Source organism: Clytia hemisphaerica, unplaced genomic scaffold (assembly GCF_902728285.1).
Source record: "Clytia hemisphaerica strain Z4C2 unplaced genomic scaffold, Clytia hemisphaerica genome assembly, whole genome shotgun sequence".
Taxonomy (NCBI): Eukaryota; Metazoa; Cnidaria; class Hydrozoa; order Leptothecata; family Clytiidae; genus Clytia; species Clytia hemisphaerica.
The window spans coordinates 902,013-917,682 of NW_027104543.1; the positions used below are offsets into that span (position 1 = coordinate 902,013).

The 15,670-nt window shown below is 36.4% G+C and overlaps 1 long non-coding RNA gene across 1 annotated transcript; it reads left to right on the forward strand.

The window, feature by feature from the left end:
- The first annotated feature begins 1,014 nt into the window (after positions 1-1,014).
- Positions 1,015-2,830, forward strand: LOC136822627 (uncharacterized). Its single transcript, XR_010848918.1, has 2 exons — positions 1,015-1,055; positions 1,680-2,830. It is a non-coding gene; the product is annotated as an uncharacterized lncRNA (long non-coding RNA).
- The last annotated feature ends 12,840 nt before the right edge of the window (positions 2,831-15,670 follow it).

Here is a 15,670-nt window from a genome sequence, read left to right on the forward strand (position 1 = left end):
ATATGTTCAGTACCTGTGAGAACGCAAGGTTCTCCCGTACTGTTCGAGTATCATCATCGATACAGCACGGCTCTGATGTGTCGCGAGCACAGAGTACAATGTCTGGTAAGTGCTGTGGTTTCCCTATCTAGGGGTAGGAAACTATCCCGGGATAGGGCCCGGTCCGATGATATCGGAGTGTTAGCTTCTCTCTCTTCTCTTCTCTCATTTCGGCATACATCACTCATTTTCTCACTGCTTCATTAAGACACGGTTGTATCTCCAACATAGTTGTATATGACACGTGTATTTACACAGAGATTTGGGAAAAGAGGATAAGAATCGCCGCTGCCGCTCGCTGTTTTCTCATTGTTGATCATTGAATTCGGCGTCGTCTGAAGTCGCTAGGCTAGGGAACAACTTGGCCAAGAAGGTACTGCGAAAAAAATGGCGTTATGTGCAGTATTATAACAGTTCAAGAAAAACTGTCTGAATTTACTCCTTTGGAGGGGTTTTCTACTTATATAAACAACTGAAAAGAAAATAACGATCTTTTGGGGTTTCCACTGACAAAAAAATCTGCTGTTGCATGCTTTATTTTTTGAGAAAAAGATGGCGGAAGCAGGCATGCTAAAATTGGATGTGAAATGGGACCTTTTTATTTTTAGCTAGTTTGCCTTACTGGAAAGTCTTTCAGAGTCAAAATAAAGTGGTTTGGGTTGGCAAATGGTTGTAGGTGACTAGCCTAGCTTTGGTTTTTATTGGCACCTTCTAGATCTTTTTGGCACATCCTTCAAAGATAGCTGAAAAATTATATAAAAAAGTGTATTTTTTGTTTGTTAAGTTGAATAAAATTATTTTTTTTGTGTTGCAAACATAATTTTTATAGGTAGCAGTAAGGTTGATTAAGTGACAACCTATAGCTTAGTTTTACATGACACATCCTCAAACTTTCTTAGCATTTTGATTGAAGATGGGCAAAATCGACTAAAAATGTTGTATTTTTTCCTAGTTTTAGATGAAAAAATGTTTTCCTAGCAAAACTTGCTGCTTGATGACAATGGATTTTAGATTTGGTAAGTACACGCTAAATTATCCTTGATGCCTTTTTACCTTCTACTGAGGAAAAACATTTTTTGGGATTGAAATTTCAAGTTTTTGTAACAGAAAATTGCAATCAGGCTCTAATATTTTTACTTTATGTAATTTAAAAAACTATGACTCTGACCGGTTAGTAGATTGGCTCTGACCGGTTAGTAGATTGGCTCTGACCGGTTAGTAGATTGGCTCTGACCGGTTAGTAGATTGGCTCTGACCGGTTAGTAGATTGGCTCTGACCGGTTAATAGATTGGATTGGCTCATGAAGTATTGACCGTTATCCAGTTATATATAAGATTTATTTCACCGGTTGTTGTCGGTGGTTGGTAGAATTAAGATTTGTTGTTTGTGTTCTGTATAGACCTTTTTTCAAAGAGGACGTCCTGTTGAATAATTATGTGGTCCAGCTATAAAAACAATGATGGAGCCATACTGTATCATGCATATTGTAATAATTATGCATGGTTTTATCATTGTTTTTATGCTGGACTACATAATTATTCAACAAGGTGGCCTCTTTCATCTTTGAAAAAGGTCTATTTGTTCATGATAGCTTGCTGCAAAGATCCTAATTCCCATTTTCATTATTATATACTTTCAGGTTAGTTACCATCATACTGCCCAATAACCTAGATCCATGAATTATTTTGTACCTTCACGTGGTTGGTATACAATGAGAATTGGCTTAAAATTTGTCTGAATTTGTCACGTACAAGGCTCAATATCTTTGTAAACACCAACAAATTCTGCTAATAAGATGGATGAGTGGAAACCATATTTAACTCAATGGAAACAACAATGGAATAATTCTATCAAATTGATTATGTGCATTATGTGTACCTAACAATTTGTTTCTATCTTGGATGTTTTTGGATTCAAATTTTTCCCTGTGAACCAATTTGTATCATATAAATCCTCTCTGGAAAGTACATCTTGATTTGATTTTGATATGTAATGGCTGTAATTGCCAATGAAAATGAGCTCTTATGTGTATATAATGTATGTAGTATATATGAAATTTATTTTTTAATGGCAACTGAATTTCGATACCAAAACATGCTGCATTATGTACAAATCAGTTTTTTTTCTGATGACATTGCTGATGTCATGGTTTCTTTGCAGTTGGATTGAGGGCTTTTTATCCCTGTTTTACCAGGATTTCCTGCTTGATTATGCAAATAGTCCCAAACAAGACACCAGAATGCGGGTAGACTACAAATACAAGATATGAACCAACCATAGAGATATCAAAATGCTTTAATGGAAATTCCAGTTTGGACACTGAACTATTTTCATGCATCACATTATATAATTATTCATCTTCAGTCTGGTTATATTTATGCTCTTTTTCTCTAAAATTTCATTTGAAAGGGTAAATTGCTTTTTATCTTTGAGTCACACCTCTATTGGAATTAGTGAGCCCCCCTAAATCCAAGAGTGTTTCACAATAAATATGTTTATTTTCCAAAGTGCTTTTAGTGAGGAAAAATTAAGTCAAAGTTTTTTTATTGTAATTAATTTTCTTGCAATTATTTAAGTCACTTTTTGGAAGCAATAAGACAAACAAAATTGACATAACAAGAATCAAATTAGTCCAGAAATTTAACCAGTTTATTATTATTTTTTGTTATTACAACGCGACCAGATTTTTGTATAATTTTTGTTTTTAATGTGTGCTACTTTTTTGTATTATATTGCTATTATTTTTTGCTTTGTTGTGTAAACTTCAAAAAGTTCTTACAAAAAAATTCATGATATTTTTGAATTTTTAGTCATTGATATCATGAATTGCCATTGTTTTAGTCCTGTTTTTTTTTCCTTTCCTTCCCTTCTCCTTCATTGTTTTAATATTCAACCTAGCTAGCTCTTTTTATATGATGAAACACTTTAGCCCGAGAAGTAATGAAAAACTATATTAGTTTTACCAGCTTCGTTTTGTGTTTGAATGCAATGAATTTTAAATTCTTTTTCACTAGTAATTATTTCTATTTCTACAATATAATCTGTGACATTGGTTCGAGCATTCCTTGAGGAAAGTATTTTGGCTAAAACTGAAACTTTTTGATTCGACCTACACTGTATCCGCCATGTCCAAAATGAAAAGTGCTTATAAAAAATACCAAAATCCCCGATAGTAGAAATATTTCTATTTCACTTTCGATATCAACCGCGGCTGCCATTTTTTGTTTGTACTTCTAGTCTTGTGCACATAGAATAATCAAGCGCTCCGATTGGCTCAGAACTAAAACAATCGATCGGGCGCAGATATTTCAATAGAACAAAAGGTTCCCTAGCCTATATTTCAATAGCTGAATAGCGCAATTCTTATCCTCTTTTCCCAAATCTCTGATTTACATAAGGATAGAAATTTATTACATCCAGGAGGTAACTGAAAATCGTGGTCCAAAAATAAAGAACTCGAACGATAAATAATTGCAACCCTTTGTGATAACTTTTATTTGCCCCGTCATTTAGTTGCTAAAACTCATTTTCATCATCAATTACGTCTAATACAATGTTACCATAGCTAACTTTAATCTTGGCAACACCTGCTAAGGAAAGTAAGCTAATCTGACACAGGTGGTGACAGTGACATCAGTTTTAGTTTTTTTCCTATTTGTTTTGTCTACTACAGACTTGGCATAATTCAAGCATTCGAGAGTAATGACATCGTCAAATGGTGTTTGATTGTATACACCTTTTTGACCGTAGCCGCCATTTGCCGCGTGGGCATTTATCCCACTAAAACCGTCCCAGCCATTTTTTGCACCTATGGTAAAAAAGGATTGGATCGAGTTTAGGGAATAATTAAATAATTAAGTGTACGCGCCTTAAGTGACCACGCCTTAAGGTGTATTAGCATACCGTCGCGAATATGAAAATAGACATGGACTTTTCTGTTTGACCAAAATTCAATCCCATCACCCTTGCGTTAATTACGCTTGCACGTAAATTACACTTAATTACAAAGAAAAAGTAATAACTTTCACGACTTTTGAATTAAGACGAAAATGATTGCGGGGTTGAATTTCGATCAAATGAAAGAAGTAATAATCAATGACGTTTGCGTAACGAAGTGCTATTAGAAAGTTTCATCGTCACCAAAAGTAGATAAATAGTGGAGATTTTTCCCTATCGTTTGCCAAACGAAGCATTACATTTTTCGCCAGTCTTCTATTGACGAGTAAACTGATCATTATGACGTCAGTTTATGAAAATTACAAACAAGTTTTTTTTGTTTTTCCATACAACTGTCCAATTAAAAAATACTTATTACGAAGGCTGATTTTGTTGTGATAAGAATGCATGCGCGTATCTCAAATAAAAGCGCGAAGCTCAACAAAACGACTGACATTCTGCCAAAGAAATTCTTGATCCTAAAAATCATTGGACTTTGCCCAATCTTTTTCCAAATTGGGGGAAACCCTAGCGGCGTTCAGTAATCGCGTATTCAATTTATAACTTAGACGAGATTCTGACGAAAAATTTTGATACATGAGACCACTAGTACAATAAGATAATTTTTCTTTGGAAGACTTGAATTCTTTAAAACATCCCATTAAGATGCAGTTATATCAGTTTCGATCTTTTAGGTTTTATAGCAGCTATTCAATCATCCTATTTCCTTCCCTTTTCATATTCATTAAAAGTTCATTAGCAGTAGCGCAAAATCAGAAGTTTTTACGTAAAGGAATTGTTGTATAATGTATCAGGTTTTCAACTTCTATAAATTTTATTACAGTAACCTATCCTCAAACATTTTATTAAAGGATTGAGGTTCAAGGCGCGCCGTGGGCCTCTAAGAACCTATCTTTTTACAAACGCTTGTTGTTACAATTTTCTTTAGGTATAATCTTGTTCTGGGGCTTCCCCTGACTTTAAAATGAATAGTTTTGTGTTTCATTTGAGCATTGAGCTCGCGTGCTCTCTTGCTAAATTCTTTGATTGTCAATCGTTCAATAATTGTGAGGTCTTCTGTTGCTCGATAGGATGAAGGAGGGCCTTTGTATGTCGTGATGGTTCTTAAGACTTTGTTCTTGTCTTCTTCATTTTCGAAAACTACCTTGATTGGTCGATACCTCCCTTCCTCCTCTTTCTCTTCCGTGAATACTCCAATCCTCTGTGTTTTTACAATTTTTATGTCCTTGATACCCAGTTGTAATCCAAGGATTCTGTACTTAATGAATTTCTCGTCGTAGATTTTCGTTGTATTTTCGGGATCCTCAAAATTTTCTTTGATTCCATGGAAAATTAAATTGCATGCTGTGGATCGTTGTTTGCCGACTGTTTCACTTCGAGCCATTTTCTCCACCTTATTTGATTCTTGATTCATCTGTTTGGATACTGCTTCAGCATAACTAACCTCTTTCAGCTCTTGCTTCTTTTCGATTATGATGTTCTCGATCTTTGTTTCTATCTTCCTCTCGAGTATGCTCATCTTTGTTTCCAGGCTTTCTTTGATTTCTTTTGTAATAACGTTGAGGTCGTTTGATTTCAGTTGGAAGATTTCTTCATTTTGAACTTTCATGATGTTTTCACATGCTTTAATTTCCTTTTTAAGTCCTTCGATTTTGGTGTTTCTGCATGTTTCAACTCGTTCCATCAGCTCTGGTGAGATCTTAACGCAACTTTATTGGCATTGGAAACTTCTAGATTTAAACGTTAAGCAAATCTGTATTTGGTAGATTTGTAGCTCGGAACAGTTATAATGAACATCTCGATGGCACTTCCTGCAGGTCAGAGTGTCTTTTGGTATTGTTTCTTCTCTAATAATGCATTTTGTTGGGGTGCAAACCTCATTTTCAAGCGGCAATTCTTGGTCATTTTCATCGATTTTTTCCTCCATTTTCCTTGCGAGATTCGCCAGCTTAAAAAAAAGACATTTACTAGAAGTAAGGAGGCGCTTATTTGAATTTCAAAGTTTCTGAAGTATTTACCATTTCTATGAATTTGATCTGTGATGCTTTTTCTTCTCTTGTTTAACTAAATAAAGTAATTAATTCTCGTTTTTCTTTATTACTTTATTGTCTAATAAGCGCCATATTTTGAAGGTGCTGTATTTTATGACATCCTTCCGTGGGAACGTATGGGTCAGGTCATTTGTCCTGGCATACCCAGAGTTTTACAAGACTTTCCTCAAGAATTTGATAGGGTGTATTCACACTGAAAGTTTCAAGCTAATGGCCTTAACGTGTTTGAATCATAAAAATGTTATGTTGATAGAACGAGGAAAGTCTAGAAAAGAAAAGAATTTTTACACTTCTTGCTGATGTACGCGAAACACTCAAGCGAATGTAATCATTGCCTTTGATTCTTTGGCATAGGTTTTGAAGCAACTTGAAACGTTTAAACAATGAACTTAAATTACCTAACTTTTCAAAATACAACGAATTCACGTCGATATACATACTTCATGGTTGTCTTCTCGCTGATAAAAGTATTGTTTTACCAATATAGGCTGCGTTTAGACCAACTGGCATTTGTAATTTGGCATTTGCTCATGAGTGAGTCGATTTTAATAGCTTTTCCATTGTATTTTCTGTCATGGCATTTAAGGAATCGTCCTTTTAGAGTCATTACTGAAAAGGTGATTCCTTCAAGTTTAACTTTGACAGATCAAACAATGAAAAGCATGGAATTTCTCAAAAACTGCAGTCATTAAGACTGAAACTTTTTGCCGTAGGGCTAGGCTATGGCAAATCTTGCAAATTTTACAATCTATAGAAAGAACTGAATAAAAAACGTGCAAATACTTTAAAAAATCAAAAATATCATTTTTTCTCTTTGTTTTGGTTCCTTTGTTTGATTTGAAATGCCAGAAAAGGGGATTCCTTTGCTCAAAATGGCATTTCAAATGCCAACGAAATGCCAACACGCTGTCATCATTAGGCGTTTGACAAACCGAACAATTGCGCGGAACAATAGAATTCAAAAGAATACTGCAAGCAATTACAAATGCCAGGCTGGTCTAAACGCAGCCATTAACAAGATCATTAGTCGTTTTGGCTTGAGGTTTGCTTGAGATACGATCACGCGATCGTGCAGGTAAAAGACAAAGGAGAAGATCGTGCAATTCTTTGTTCCCATATTTTCAAGCAACTTTCAAGCAGCAGTGCGATGAATACACCCATAGAATAGGATGTGTTTCTAGCCACCACAAGAAATAGATAATGACTGTTTTAATTACCCTTCATTAAAGATAATGCATTTCTTCCTTCCTGCTGTTTAGTTGAATATTTCGATAATTTGTTTTTCCGTTTTTTCTAATTTTCTATTTTTGATATATATCAATCAAAACTGGTGACACTGGCTGCAAAGAGCTGTGATTTCGGTACGGAAATTTGGCTTTAGGAAATGAGCATTTTCAAAATATACAATCGAACTTGAAGGATTTGAATAATTTTCTTTGACAAAAACAGCAGTGTGTATCGGAGGTCCTTCTGTACTAACTACTATCTACAGTTGCTCTTAAAAAGCAGGCCAACAGAATATCCTCAGTATTTCCTTTTTTCAGTAAGATTTCGGGCGAGGTTCTTCTTGCTTTCAAAATTGCAGGTAATCCTTTAGAAATAAGTTTGATTCACTTTGATCATTCAAATAGTCTGGTAGAATTAGCTAAGAAAAGTCAATCTTAAAATAAATTATATGTGGCTGAAATTTGACACAGAGGTTATGTATGGGCCTAATGACGCAAAATCTGCCATACAGTGTGTCCCAAAAATATTTATATAAAGTAAAATCTTCAAAATTCAATGTCTACACTTGGTTTAGACTAATTGAAATACGATTACAATTTACTGCTCAATCAATTGATACTCAATTTCCAAGACGACTGAATATACCGTGAAAAGCACAGGTCAAAATCATATATTGACGCTGTGCCGACGAATCGAGATTCTATTCATCGCGCAATCAACGAAGACAAAAGTAACTATGACGACCATCCAAGATCTTGGATGAAGTTCAAAGTTGATATTTTTATTCCCGTCGTTGAAAACACAACTAAAAAATATCATCAATGCTTTTTAAAAAGAGTCAGTGATAGAGAATCATAACATAAAGTCTGTCTATTATTTCGATTCAATTAAAAGTGACATTTCCATAATTAATAGTTTAGTAATTACTGTTATACATTTGGGGATCATGTAAAAGATTTCTTTCGAAAGAAACTCACTTCGATTACACTTGGAGGTTTCTGGGGAATTCGTAAATAGTAAACTGCATACTGATACAGTCTGCTAGACATTAATAAGGTAATATTTGCTCTTCATCTTTGATTCTTTCTACAGTGATTAGATTGACACATGCGTGATAAAATTTCTATTATTGGTCTTCAGAGGTTAATATATTCTTTGAAAACTTAACCTCTGATACTCAGTGTAGACTGAATAGGTTTTTGAGATTGAAATAATATTAAATATACGAGTAATAAAATTGGCATAAATTACAAGGATTTTATATAAAAATGTGTCCATTTTTTTGGGCCTTCATGAAGTCATCAACTAGAAAATGAAAATCTTACTGAGCAGCTCATGACTCCAACAGGAAATATAACAGATTTTCGGCTATTGGAGCAATTGAAGTCGGCGCAAAAAGAACCTTTGTCTTTGTGTCAAATTTCAGCCATGCCATATGATCAAAATATGATTTATTTCAAGGTTAGGACATTTTTCAAGATAATTCTATCAGGACTAACAAAGGGAAAGAAGATGGGAAATGAAGCCACTTATTTTCTTTCCTTTCCTTATTTTCGTGATCCGCGTGGGTTTACCGTTTACACAAACACCGGATTAAATCGAAAAAATCTATTACCCACCGGGTTTTGAAAAAACACCTTTCTTTGAGTTGAAAATAAGGACAGTTTCAAAATATCCTTTCGATCTATCTGCACTAAATTATATCCATGTGAGATTTAGTCGTGGCAGGATTACGCCGGCCTTTATTGGCGTAATAAGGGCCGGCGTTAAAAGGGCCGATGTAAAAAGGGCCAACGCAACATTTTGCAATTTTAGCCTAAAAGCGGCGTCAATTTTTTATCATTATTTCTCAAACTAAAAGGATTTTAGGTATGATTCGCAAACGGAAATTATCCATTGTTTTACTCCATATTTGAAACTTTCAGTGAAATATTTAATATATTTATAAATCAGTAATTTTCGATGGAATTTTCAATTCAACAGTTTACTACTGAAAAAATGACATTTTAATGTAAATTTTAGTCATTATTTACTAATTTGAAGCATAAGTAGCCATTTTTACAAATTTTGGCGTATTAACGGCCCTAATTGGCGTAGGCCCAAAATTAGGCTGTGTCCTTAAAAGGGACCGGCGTTAAATTAGGGCCGGCGTAAAAAGGGCCGATAAGGTAATTTACGCAGACTTTGTTTTGTTCCCATGGCGGTAAAGTGGCGTGAACTGGCGGAAATGGCGGTCCATATTTTCCCCGATTTCCCGACTGGGCGAGTCGTTTAAAAAAGCGCGAAATTTTTTTTAAGGCAGGTTCAAGTGGTCGTGTGTAGATTGTAAATGACTCTCCAGGATTTTTTCTACTTTTTCTACTTCCTATCTTTTATTCTATCTCTTCGTCTTTTCTATTTTCTGACTTTCTGAGACTTGTTTTCTGATGATTTCTACTAACTGTTCTATATTTCAAACTTTCTCCAAATATCGACCCGACCGGGATTCGAACTCACCAAATGAAAGAATCTCTGATCAGAAACCCAGCGCGCTATCCGTTGAGCCACACTCGCACAGCAGAATACAAAATTTGTAAATACTTATAGAATGATAAAAAAGACGGGGGTAATGTTATTGTAATATGGGTAAAAGTACCCCTTTTTTAACCTGACTGAAATTCGAGCCGTTACTAGCAACCCTGCGGGGCCCAAGGCGCCGAGTATGCACCCGGCACAGTGACTAGCCGTTACTAGCAACCCTGACCCTACCTAACTGATAATAACAGAGCCCCCGTCTCAATGGAACCACCATACCCCCGTCTAAACGTTTCCGCAGTATGAAAAAATTTTCGACTTGGTAGTCATTTACATTCTACTCAACACCGGTTCAAGTTCTGTCAGAATGAAAAGGTTTGTAGGATTTCTCTTCACCTGTTTTGTTGTTAACATCTTGGGGTAAAGAACCCTGCCAGAAAAAATTTTGACCCATGCCAATAAGTACATAGTATATATTTTTTGACAAGGGCTGTCAAAATCTTATAAAAACAGATCGCTAAATTCCAGCTCGACATTGAAAGGCTTTTAAGAACAGAAACTTAATTTCCAGCTAACAGTTCGAAGAGATCGACAATTTCCAGATGTTTTGTAGAATAGATGGAGAATTTTCAGCTCACAGCTGCCACTCCAGGCCAGGCAACCACATTCAGAAGGAAAAGAACAGTTCTCAAAGACTTTTTGACTTTTTTGCGAGTGTGTAACTTGCCGCGCGAGTGACGTCAAACATTCCATCGTTTGCCACTAATTTGGTCTTCTTTGTTCCGAACACTCGCGCGTGTTCCACTACGGGTTTTTTTCATATTTCGATTTTTAAAAGCCTACTCGGTGCGAAAGAGAAATGGTGTATTTTTTAATACGGGGTTCGTTAAACTCAAATCAAATGACTTTGGAGGTTCGGTGAAATGGTGGTGGAATGGCCGTCCCATGTTGGGTAAGATAGTCCCAAGTTGGAGCAGTTGATGGTAGGAAATTCTTAGACACCTTATTTTTTGGATATCAAACTCGAACTCCCCGACTAAGACAATACTGTAATTCCCGACAATTTTTTCCCAAATTAAGTAATTTCACGAATGAGCAATGCCAAACGATTTCAACGCTCCGCTCACGGCAATGAATTAGATCTAGTAGTTAGGGGCCGTCGACAAACGATTTTCCTTTTTTTTAACGGCTTCTGGCCGTAAGGGGTGGGAGGGGGTCACTGCAATGCCGTTAAAAAAAGTTAAAAAAAGGGAAAGTCTCACTTACAAATTTCATCAGTCCAAAAAGTAGAAACAACGACCCTGCCTATGCCCCGGACAGTCCGGGGTTTTTTTGATGCGTGCCCGGGGTCCGTATTATTTGTTTTTGAGAGACTACCCCCGGACGCCCCAGCCAGCCCGCGCGGTCGCTTTTTATAGAATTGCTGACCGCGCGGGCTTTTTTCTAATTCTCGGCGATATACGTCCGGGGTAAATTTATGGCGCAAAAATTGGAGCCCCGGACGTAGGTCCGGGGAAAAAGTTATTTTTTTCAGACCCCAGACATTTGCCCCGGACTGTCCGGGGCATAGGCAGGGTCGTTAGAAACATGTGAATAATGGCTAAGACCAAAGCAACCACATGACATTCACCTTATTCCTGATCACCAATTAATGCTTCGGCGAGAAAAATGACTGGTCACGTGACGAAAGTCGGCAATTTTTCCCTCTGCCTCAGTTGACTCCTTGCTCCACCCATCCCGCCCTGACTTGCTGCGGAGCTTGGAGTTTCAAAATTGAAAGGTCACGGTTCAAAACCACATGTTTATTCCGTGCGAAAAGAAGATCTTTGAGGATTACGAATCGAAAGAAGATGGCGGCCATGGAACGGTGATAGTATTTACTTTTGAAGAATTTTTTGGGCCGCTAAGACGTAGGGGGGGGGAGGGGGTCTAAACCTTAACGGCCTTAGGCCGTTAAAAAAAAGGAAAGTCGTTTGTTGATGGCCCCTTAGTTTCTTTGTTTTCGAGTACTGAATTTTCAAAATCTAGCGAGTGATTTTATTTACTTTGATTTTGGCATTTGTGCAAAAACCACGCACGGGCGTTCCGAATGGGAAATTAAGTAGATTTATTTCCCATCCAAGTGTTTCACCTCTCGGGGATTTAAGGTACGTAAATGGAAATCATGCTTGTGGTTGCCGCTGGGCAGTGCATTTAAGAAAACGCGAATTAATCAAACAGTCAGGCAAATTCTTGCATTTACACGGGGTCCGCTACGTTGTATTTGCAACGGGTCAAAATTGAAAGTAGTGCGAAAACCCGGTGCAAATACACTGGGTTTTTGGAACTCTGTGCATTTGCAAGGGGTGGAAAATTATAAAATCAAGATTTTGCAATGGTTTTACAATGAATTAACACCATTCTTTTTGTTTAGAATCAATATCAAGAAGATGAATCAAATTCAATAAGATATACTAGGTAATCCTTCTTTATTGTGTTATGCTGGCGTGAGGCTGTGGCGAAGAAGTTTATCCGCACGGCCATACTTTCGATGTTCGAATGCGAAACATATGAAACTTAGAATAAGGGCATTGTGAGATAATTCAGAATCCTGATCCTGTCACTCCATACTTGTTTTTAGTTCTCCAGCGGTCAAAATAGGATGAATTACAACAATTCTTCTCTCGCTGTTTCTTCTTTTTCTTTTTCATTTCAGTCATTTTCATTTTTTATGGGGGAACACAATTGCGATCATCATATCCAGGTGAGACGTGTATTTTCCACATTTTCCACCGTCGTAATATCGTAATGATACACATTCATTATCATTGGCGAGGGCGAGAATCTGGAAGCCCTCTGGAGATCCGGTGAAGCCCCCCCTGCCCCACTGGAAAATTTAGCAAAAAAATCGCTGTCGGTGGATAAAATAACCTGAAATTTTAACCCACTTGAAAAGAACCAAATGACTTTACCCTCAGTATGGTAGAAAAATTGCACTGCAAAACCATTCCCACTGTAAACTTCGAGCTGGAATATAGAGTTTCTATCTCAATCGGGACACTACGATTAGATAGAAATTTCCATCTTCACTGAAGGAAAAAGCTCCACCGGGGCGGCAGTGAGACAGTAGTGTGTGTGCTTGAGAGAATGAAAACAACGCCCCGGATGAAAGAGACACCAAAAAGAAAGACCGACGAAGTTAAGTCTATATTTTATTAATTTGATTTTAATGATCGATGGCCTCATTTTTATTTTTGACCACTTTTTTTAATGACCTATGTATTTCGTAGCGTATATTATTTTATACATTGTTGAATTTAATAAAAAAGGTTGTTCTTGTTTTCTTCTTCGTGACTCTCAAGCAGCACGCTCTCCCCAAACAGCTCATAATGGTAACAATCAGTAAAATTGGCGGTGGCACACTAAATAAAGAATGAAAATTAAAGTTATTATCATATGACTGTAGAAGATCCATGGTACCACAACCTCGTCCCTGTGTATCCCAGGCTTTATTTAATTTACTGATTGACGCCAGAGAATACCCTGGTGTATTATCTAGCGCTACCAGTAAGCATAAAAAAGATAATATGCAGAGATCGAGGCTGGTGGTATGGTAGATTTTGTTACGCTTGAAACTACACAAATTGACCGTCGCTCAAGATAAATCGGTAGGTAGATAAATTGCCGAAGTTACGGTGACAAGTAGCGCACACTAATTGATGGGAAGCACAAACATTTCAACATACATGAGATAACAATGTAACTTACTATGCTGTCTCGGGCACTTCTTGAGTTTAGTGAAAGCAGTCCGTATTGATTGCGATATTGACAAATTGACTGCGCTTCGTTTGATCCATTTTTCCTGAATAAAAAGAAAGTAAAAACATTATTATCTAAACTTGGATCTTTCAAAGTATTGAAATAATCGGATCAGTCGTTTTGGTTAGCAGTGAAGCTGAGTGAAGCTAAGTAAGTCTAATCTTTGGGAAGAGAACATGGATATGAATTTGATGAAGGGGTGTATTTAGGATTGTCAAGTATTGCTGAATAGTATAGACCTAACGCAAATAGGCTGTACGCTTAAAGAAAGTGGTAAGGGCGGGTTTATCAAATTTATCGAGTAGCAAAATCGCGCGATCTAGACACGGGCGTTTAGAAAATAGAAATGCTCAAGTTTATAAAAAATATTTTGCTTGATTAAAAAAGATTGAATGAGTGGAATTTTTTTTCAATGGACACAATCCTCTATTAACGAATGTAGAATCTCGTAAAGAAAAAATGAAAGCCCATCTTCATTTCCCCCCGTTTTTACTTTAAAGTTGAAAGTGGAGTATTTGCCTGACGCGTGCTATCTCATTTGCACAGGGTCGGGAAAACCTGTTGCAAATGCACACCCCGTACAAATGCAAGGATTTGCCTTACTATCAAACTTTGTTCGAAGTCATCGAACTTTATTCAAAGTCATCGAATATTAATCGAACCTTAATCGAACGCTTATCGAACAATAATCGAACTATTCGAAGACTTATCAAATTCATCGAACTAGTCAAATTTTCCAAGATTTTTCTGATTTCTATTAGTTCGATTAGCGTTCGATTAATTCGATTAATCGAATCCTAATACTTCGATTACATTCGATTAAATTCGATTAGTTCGATAATCGAATTGTTCGATTAGTTACGTCTGATTCATAAGAACAGATGATATTTTTTCAGCTGGTCCCAATCTTCAGTAGAACAGACCATATTTTTCCAGCTGGTCTCAATCTTCAGTAGTCTGGACCCATTCACAAAGCTCACATGAGATAAAAATTAGTACAGGGGGGGGTCAAGCAGTTAATCCAGAACATCATCCGTAGTAACTGATTTTGGATGATATTTAGGACCACCCACCCATTCTGACACTTAATCCACACTGGATTTACTGTTTTTCAGTCACAATCTTTGAATACCACCCCCTAAAACAGTCCACCGGGGCATTTTGGCATGCATTAGGTTATTTTAATTGATGTTTGTCGACTTTCTAAGTAATTTTCAATGCATTTCTTTTAAAGACATGAATAGCTATGAAAATATAAAATCTAAAGAAAAAATATCTAAATCTAGTATGAGCAGGTAAGAAAATAGATCAAAACAGCAAAATGATAAAAGGCAGTAAGTAACAAAATATAGCAAACGTTATTGCATACCTCAAAAAAGATTCAAATATCTCATTTTTTAAATCAACATTCAAAGTCAGTTAGATTTAGTTAGATTTTAACTAGGCTGCAAACCCAATCTTTAAGTGTTCCCAACGACGTAGAACTTGCTTGGGGTTAGGTGCCCCACTCACCCTATAATTTTTTCAAATGGACATTTTTAGTTCTCTTGTCATTCTGTTTTAATCGGATTTTTGTTTACAAAAAAAGGGCCGAATCACCCGATTTTATAACAGGTTGAAAATTAGTGAAAACGGAATTTGTAAACAAAGCAGGAGAAAGTTAAAGCAAGACTTTGATGCAATTTGACGTTTTAAAGACAGAAGAAGAGGCAAAAACGAGCACGAATCAGAATAAATGAATTTTACAGAATGACAGAAAATGCAGTTAGTCCACTTTTTTTTCCCACAATTCTTTCAGAGACCACCCCTTTGGCAGTTATAATCTACTCTTGGATTAACTATATTTTTCAAAATTTGAAAATGGACCACCACGGTCAAAACAGGCATAGTGTTTTGGATTAACTGCTTGAACCCCCCCCCCCTGATTAGTATGGTAGAATTGGAGATTTTGATTGAATTTGCCACCAGAAAAAAACCGTTTGAAAACTGGCCAATCAGAATTTTGTTGCATAAATTTTTCGGGAGAACAATAGACATACAGTAATCGTCCAATCAGAAGCATTTCTACAAAAAGTTGTAGAAA